The sequence below is a fragment of the Sciurus vulgaris genome (genome assembly GCF_902686455.1).
Source record: "Sciurus vulgaris genome assembly, chromosome: 8".
Classification (NCBI taxonomy): domain Eukaryota; kingdom Metazoa; phylum Chordata; class Mammalia; order Rodentia; family Sciuridae; genus Sciurus; species Sciurus vulgaris.
In genome coordinates this window covers 111,662,616-111,670,728 of record NC_136468.1, presented here as the reverse complement: position 1 = coordinate 111,670,728, position 8,113 = coordinate 111,662,616, and the positions used below count along the sequence as shown (strand labels likewise).

General features: G+C 39.9%; 1 pseudogene across 1 annotated transcript; it reads left to right on the top strand.

Annotated features, from left to right (window-relative positions):
• Positions 1–6,610: 6,610 nt before the first annotated feature.
• On the top strand, positions 6,611–7,861 carry LOC306668962 (dnaJ homolog subfamily A member 1-like; annotated as a pseudogene). The gene has a single exon. The product of its transcript is annotated as a dnaJ homolog subfamily A member 1-like (transcript).
• Positions 7,862–8,113: the final 252 nt, after the last annotated feature.

The window sequence follows — 8,113 nt, the reverse complement described above, 5'->3', positions numbered from 1 at the left end:
TAATCGCCATTCTAATTGGGGTGAGATGGAATCTTAGGGTGGTTTTGATTTGCATTTCTCTTATTATTAGAGAGGTTGAACATTTTTCCATATGTTTCTTGATTGCTTGCAGATCTTCTCTGGTGAAGTGTCTATTCATTTCCTTAGCCCATTTGTCGATTGGATTATTTGCATTCTTGGTGTAGATTTTTTTGAGTTCTTTATAGATTCTGGAAATTAGCGCTCTTTCTGAAGTATGATTGGCAAAGATTTTCTCCCACTCTATAGGCTCTTTCTTCGCATTGCTGACAGTTTCCTTTGCTGAAAGCTTTTTAGTTTGAATCTATCCCAGTTATTGATTCTTGCATTTATTTCTTGTGCTATGGGAGTCCTGTTGAGGAAGTCTGGTCCTAAGCCAACATGTTGAAGATCTGGACCTACTTTTTCTTCTATGATCTGCAGGGTCTCTGGTCTGATTCCAAGGTTCTCAATCCATTTTGAGTTTAGTTTTGTGCATGGTGAGATATATGGGTTTAGTTTCATTTTATTGCATATGGATTTCCAATTCTCCCAGCACCACTTATTGAAGAGGCTATTTTTTCTCCATTGCATATTTTTGGCACCTTTGTCTAGTATGAGAAAATTGTATTTATTTGGGTTTGTGTCCGTGTCCTCTGTTCTGTACCATTGATCTACCTTTCTATTTTGGTACCAATACCATGCCGTTTTTGTTACTATTGCTTTGTAGTAGAGTTGAAGATCTGGTATTGCGAACCCCCAGCTTCATGTTTCCAGTGAAGGATTGCTTTAGCTACTCTGGGTTTCTTATTTTTCCAGATGAATTTCATAATGGCTTGCTCTATTTCTGTAAGGAACATCATTGGTATTTTCATTGGAATTGCATTGAATCTGTATAGCACTTTAGGTAGTATGGTCATTTTGACAATATTAATTCTTTCTATCCAAGAACATGGGAGATCTTTCCATCTTCTAAGGTTTTCTTTAATTTCTTTCTTTAGTATGCTGTAGCTCTCATTGTAGAGGATTTTCACCTCTTTTGTGAGATTGATTCCCAAGTATTTTATTATTTTCAAAGCTATTGTGAATGGGGTAGTTTTCCTAATTATTTTTTCCAAAGTTTCATCCCTTATGTATAAAAATGCATTAGATTTATGTGCATTGATCTTATATCCCGCTACTTTACTGAATTCATTTATAAGTTCTAAAAGTTTTCTGGTACAATTTCCTGGTTCCTCTAAGTATATAATCATATCATCAGCAAATAGGGATAGTTTGAGTTCTTCTTTTCCTATTTGTATCCCTTTAATTTCTTTGGTCTGTCTAATTGCTCTGGCTAGAGTTTCAAGGACGATATTGAATAGAAGTAGTGAAAGAGGGCATCCCTGGCTTGTTCCAGTTTTTAGGGGGAATGCTTTCAGTTTTTCACCATTTAGAATGATATTGGCCATGGGCTTAGTGTAGATGGCCTTTGCAATGTTAAGGAATGTTCCCACTATCCCTATTTTCTCTAGTGTTTTGAGCATGAAGGGATGCTGTTTTTTATCAAATGCTTTTTCTGCATCTATTGAAATAATCATGTGATTCTTGACTTTAAGTCTGTTGAAATGATGAATTACATTTATTGATCTCCTGATATTGAACCAACCTTGCATCCCTGGGATGAAACCCACTTGATCATGGTGCATTATCTTTTTAATATGTTTTTGTATGCGATTTGCTGAAATTTTGTTGAGAATTTTTGAGTCCATGGTCATTAAGGATATTGATCTGAAATTTCCTTTCCTCGATGTGTCTCTGTCTAGTTTAGTTATTAGGGTGATAATGGCTTCATAGAATGAGTTTGGGAGGGTTCCCTCCTCTTCTATTTTATGGAATACTTTGAGAAGTATTGGAATGAGCTCTTCTTTAAAGGTTTTGTAGAACTCAGCTGAGAACCCATCTGGTTCCAGACTTTTCTTTGTTGGTAGGCTTTTGATGATTTCTTCTATTTCAGTACTTGAAATTGGTCTATTTAAATTGTGTATGTCCTCCTCCTTCAGTTTTGGCAATTTATATGTCTCTAGAAACCTGTTGATGACTTCGAGATTTTCTATTTTGTTGGAGTATAGATTTTCAAAATAGCTTCTAATTATGTTTTGTATTTCACTAGTGTCTCTTGTGATATTTCCTTGTTCATTCCGAATTTTAGTGATTTGGGTTTTCTCTCGTCTTCTCTTTGTTAGTGTGGCTAAAGTTTTATCAATTTTGTTTATTTTTTCAAAGAACCAACTATTTGTCAATTTTTTGTATTGTTTCTTTTGTTTCAATTTTGTTGATTTCGGCTCTGATTTTAACTATTTCCTGTCTTCTACTACTTTTGGTGCTGGTCTGTTGTTCTTTTTCTAGGGCTTTGAGCTGTAGTGTTAGGTCATTTATTTGTTGAGTTTTACTTCTTTTATTAAATGCACTCCATGAAATAAATTTTCCTCTAAGTACTGCTTTCATAGTGTCCCAGAGATTTTGATATGATGTTTCTTTGTTCTCATTTACCTCTAAGAATTTTTTAATTTCCTTCCTAATATCTTCTGTTATCCATTCATCATATAATAGCTTAGTGTTTAATCTCCAGGTGTTGGAGTAGTTTCTGTTTTTTACTCTTTCATTTATTTCTAACTTCAATCCATTATGATCTGATAGAATACAAGGTAGTGTATCTTCTTGTATTTGCTAACATTAGCTTTGTGGCATAATATATGGTCTATTTTAGAGAAGGATCCATGTGCTGCTGAGAAGAAAGTGTATTCGCTCTTGGTTGGATGGTATATTCTACAAATGTCCGTTAAGTCTAAATTATTGATTGTGTTATTGAGATCTATGGTTTCTTTATTCAATTTTTGTTTGGAAGATCTGTGTAGTGGTGAGAGAGGCGTGTTGAAATCACCTAGTATTATTGTGTTATGGTCTATTTGGTTTCTGAAATTGAGAAGGATTTGTTTGACATACATGGATGAGCCACTGTTTGGGGCATAGATGTTTATGATTGTTATATCTTGCTGATTTATGCTTCCATTAAGCAGTATGAAATGTCCTTCTTTATCCCTTCTGACTAACTTTGGCTTGAAGTCCACATTATCGGAAATGAGGATGGATACTCCAGCTTTTTTGCTGAGTCCATGTGCATGGTATGTTTTTCCCCATCCTTTCACCTTTAGCCTATGGGTATCTTTTTGTATGAGATGAGTCTCTTGCAGGCAACATATTGTTGGATCTTTCTTTTTAATCCAATCTGCCAGTCTATGTCTTTTGATTGATGAATTCAGGCCATTAACATTCAGGATTATTATTGAGATATGATTTGTATTCCCGGTCATTTGGTTCATTTTTTTATTTTATTTATTTATTTATTTGACACAACTTGTTTCCTCCTTTATTTGACAATTCCTTTAGGATAATTCCTCCCTTTGGTGATTTGCTTCTTTGCTTTTCATCTCTTCCTCATGGAATATTTTGCTGAAAATATTCTGTAATACTGGCTTTCTTTGTGAATTCTTTTAGCTTTTGTTTATCATGGAAGGATTTTATTTCATCGTCAAATTTGAAGGTAAGTTTTGCTGGGTATACTATTCTTGGTTGGCATCCATTTTCTTTCAGGGCTTGAAAAATGTTGTTCCAGGCCCTTCTAGCTTTTAGGGTCCAGAGTGAAAAATCTGCTGATATCCGTATTGGTTTCTCCCTGAATGTAATTTGGTTCTTTTCTCTCACAGCCTTTAAAATTCTGACTTCATTTTGTATGTTAGGTATTTTCATTATAATGTGCCTTGGTGTGGGTCTGCTGTAATTTTATGTATTTGGAGTCCTATAAGCCTCTTGAACTTGATTTTCCATTTCATTCTTCAGATTTGGGAAATTTTCTGATATTATTTCATTCAATAGATTGTTCATTCCTTTGGTTCATTTCTCTAAGCCTTCCTCAATCCCCAAAATTCTTAAATTTGGCCTTTTCATGATATTCCATAATTCTTGTAGATTTTGTTCATGATTTCTTACCATCTTCTCTGTTTGTTCAACTTTGTTTTCAAGGTTAAATATTTTGTCTTCAATGTCTGAGGTTATGTCTTCCAGGTGTTCTATCCTATTGGATATGCTTTCTATGGAGTTCTTAATTTGGTTCATTGTTTCCTTCATTTCAAGGATTTCTGTTTGGTTTTTTTTTTTTTTTTTCGATATCTCTAACTCTTTATTGAAATGATCTTTTGCTTCCTGTATTTGCTCTTTTAACTGTCGATTGGTGCGATCATTCAATGCCTGCATTTGCTCTTTCATCTCATCATTCAGTGCCTGCATTTGCTCTTTCATCTCATCGTTTGCTTCCCTGATCATTTTAATCATGTACATTCTGAACTCCTTTTCTGTTGTTTCTTCTGCCATGCTGTCATTGGATTTTATTTATGTAACATCTAAATTTGTTTGCAGCATTTTCTTTCCTTGTTTTCTCATATTGTTCAGGTATCAGTGGACCGCTGAGATGTTGCAGATTTCCCCTATTGACTTACAATGTCCCTGAAGATTTCTATATATATCCCCTCTTAGCCTTCAGTAGGCTGAAGTCTTAGAGGAAGTTGATAGCGCGGTGCTCCTCAAGGAAGCTGCCTCTCTAGGGGTGGTCGCCTTTAGGTGGGGTATATTCCCTGCTAGTGGGCAGAGGAGCCTCCATTTGTTGACCAATGGTCATCCAAAGGGGAACTAGGCTGCAGGCTGAGGCAAGGCCTGTTTGGGCCTGTGTCTCTGGTTTTACCGTCCTTGTGGGAAAACCTCACCCGGCAGGGAAGACTCACCCGGTGGGGAGGTCTAGCTGGTCGATTCCCTTCCTAGAGTTTTCCCTCAATCTACAACTACTGCCTGGGCTGGGCTGCCTTCCTCTGCAATGTTCCCAGGGGCCCGGACCTACCCCCTGGGCCTGGGAGCCTCACTCCTCGCAGACGAGTCTCCTTAGGCTGCCTCTCCTCAGAGAATCTGCCCCTCCTCAGAGAATCTGCCTGCAGTCCTGGAACCTTCACTCTGCCCCTAAGCGTGTCTCTGTGGGGCTCTTCCACCAAGAAACCTCCTAGGTCCTGGGACCCTGCTCTGCACCTAATCGCCTGGCTATGCGGCCACTCCTCTGAGCAGCCACCTGGAGCCCCGTACCATCGCTCTGAGTCCCAGCAACCCGCCGCATACCTCTTCCTCTGGACAGCCACCTGGTGTTCCGGTGCGGTCACTAGGAGTCCAAACAACTCACTGCGTGCTTCCTCCTCCTGCCAACCACCCGTATCCCTGGGCAGTCACTCCGAGTCCAAGTGACCCATCCTGTTCCTCCTCCTCCTCCTCAGGGTAGGTGTTCAGGAGCGGTCGCTCTGAGTCGCTCTGAGTCCTAGAGACCCACTGTGCTTCTCCTCCGTGCAGCCCCACAGTGTTCAGGAGCAGTCACTTCGAGTCCAAAGAACTCACCACTCACCTCCTCCTCTGAGCAGTCGCATGGAGCTCTGATGCAATCACTCTGAGTCCAAGCGACCCGCTGTGCTCCTCTGGGCAGCTCCCCCCCCCACCCCCCTCGGGGTTCAGAAGCAGTCGCTCCGAGTCCAAACAGCTCTCTGCGCAGCTCCTCCTCTGGGCTGCCACCCAGAGCCCCAGTGGTTGCTCTGAGTCCCAGCGCTGTGCTGAGCGGCCTCCTCTACGATGCTCCCAGTTGTCCGAGTTCACTGCTCCAGCAGGGGGAGGGGTGTCTCACCGGGCATCTCTACTTCACAAAGTTTCCTGGGTTCCGGGACTACCACCCCATCCAGGATGCCTCCCCAACGGGACAGATTTACCCAGCTGCTTTGAGTTGGTCCCAAGTCTCTCAATATCTCCTCTTTTGAATTCTGAGTCCTGGAGCAACATGAAATGCAGCCACCCTCTAGTCCGCCATCTTGAAGCCACCGTTACACTGGTTTTGTATTCACATATGAAGATAGGAAAGTTATGTCCAATCCATTCCACCATTTCTATTCCCATCTTCCCTCCCTTCTCTTCATTCCCCTTTGTCTAATCCAATGACCTATATCTCCCCTCCCTACTGTGCCTTCTTATAGGTTAGCATCCACCTACCAGAGAGAATATTCAACCTTTGTTTTTTGGGAGGACTCACTTATTTCACTCAGCATGATTTTTCCAGTTCCATCCATTTACTAGCAAATACCATAATTTCATTCTTCTTTATGGCTAAGTAATATTCTATTGTGTATATATACTACATTTCCTTTATCCATTTATCTGTTGAAGGGTGCCTAATTTGGTTCCATAGCTTGACTATTGTGAAGTAAGCTGCTATAAATATTGATGTGGCTACATCACTGTAGTATACTGATTTTATGTCTTTTGGTATAAGCTAAGGAATGGGATAACTTATTCAAATGTTGATTCCATTCCAAGTTTTCTAAGGAATCATGATTGGTGAAAAAAAAAAAAAGTTCAACATCTCTAGCAATTAGAGAAATGCAAATTTAAACAATACTGAGATTCTATTTCAGTCCAGTCAGAATGGCAATTATCAAGAATACAAGTAACGGGAACTTTCCAGAACGCTCGTTGAGAGGCAGAGGAGCTGGGCTGCCTGAGCTGCACACAGTTACGTGCTCCTTCCCACCCCCCCACTTGTCCCCAGCCTGCTCACCGGCTGTAGAAAATGGTGAAAGACACCACTTACTATGATGTTTTGGGGGTCAAACCCAATGCCACCCAGGAAGAATTGAAAAAGGCTTACAGGAAACTGACCTTGAAGTACCACACTGATAAGAATCCAAATGAAGGAGAAAAGTTTAAACAGATTTCTCAAGTTTATGAAGTTCTCTCTGATGCCAAGAAAAAGGAATTATATGACAAAAGAGGAGAACAGGCAATTAAGGAGTGTGGAGCAGGTGGTGGTTCTGGCTCCCCCATGGACATCTTTGATATGTTTTTTGGAGGAGGAGGAAGGATGCAGAGAGAAAGGAGGGGTAAAACCTTGTGCATCAGCTCTCAGTAATGTTAGAAGATTTATGTAGTGGTGCAACAAGAAAACTGGCTCTCCAAAAGAATGTGATTTGTAACAAATGTGAAGGCTGAGGTGTTAAGAAAGGAGCAGTAGAGTGCTGTCCAAACTGCCGAGGTTCTGGAATGCAAATAAGAATTCATCAGATAGGACCTGCTGGAGTGGTTCAGCAAATTCAGTCTGTGTGCATGGAGTGCCAGGGCCATGGGGAACGTATCAGTCCTAAAGATAGATGTAAAAGCTGCAATGGAAGGAAGATAGTTGGAGAGAAGATTCTAGAAGTTCATATTGACAAAGGCATGAAAGATGGACAGAAGACAACATTCCGTGGTGAAGGAGACCAAGAGCTAGGACTGGAACCAGGAGATATTATCATTGTGTTAGGTCAGAAGGACCATACTGTTTTTACTGGACGAGGAGAAGACTTCACGTATATGGGTGTACAGACGGTGGAAGCATTATGTGGCTTCCAGAAGCCAATATCCACTCTTGAAAATCAAACCATAGTCATAACCTCTCATCCAGGTCATATTGTCAGGCACGGAGATATAAAGTGTGTGCTAAACAAAGGTATGCCAATTTATCATAGACCATATTTAAAGGGTCGCCTAATCATTGAGTTTAAGGTAAACTTTCCTGAAAATGGCTTTTTGTCTCCTGACAAACTCTCTTTGCTGGAAAAACTCCTACCTGAGAGGAAGGAAGTAGAAGAGACTGATGAAATGGATCAGGTAGAACTGGTAGACTTTGATTCAAATCTGGAAAGAGAATGAAGAAGCATACGAGGATGACGAACATCATCCCAGAGGTGGTGTTCAGTGTCAAACCTCTTAATGGGGCCAGTGAATAACACTCATTGCAGGTATTTTATATGCATAGTGAACGAGTTAAGGACTATAATCAGAATATTCTCACTACTAACTATTGTTTTTGTTTTAATGTTCAATTGTAGTAGTGTTTTAAAAGTTAAATGAAGAATAAATGCAAATATAAAAGCTCTGACTTTGCTCTGTATGTATGATGACTTCAGTGTTCAAGAAGTTGTTTAATACCTGTAAAAACTACTTTTAAAAAGTTCCCTGAGCA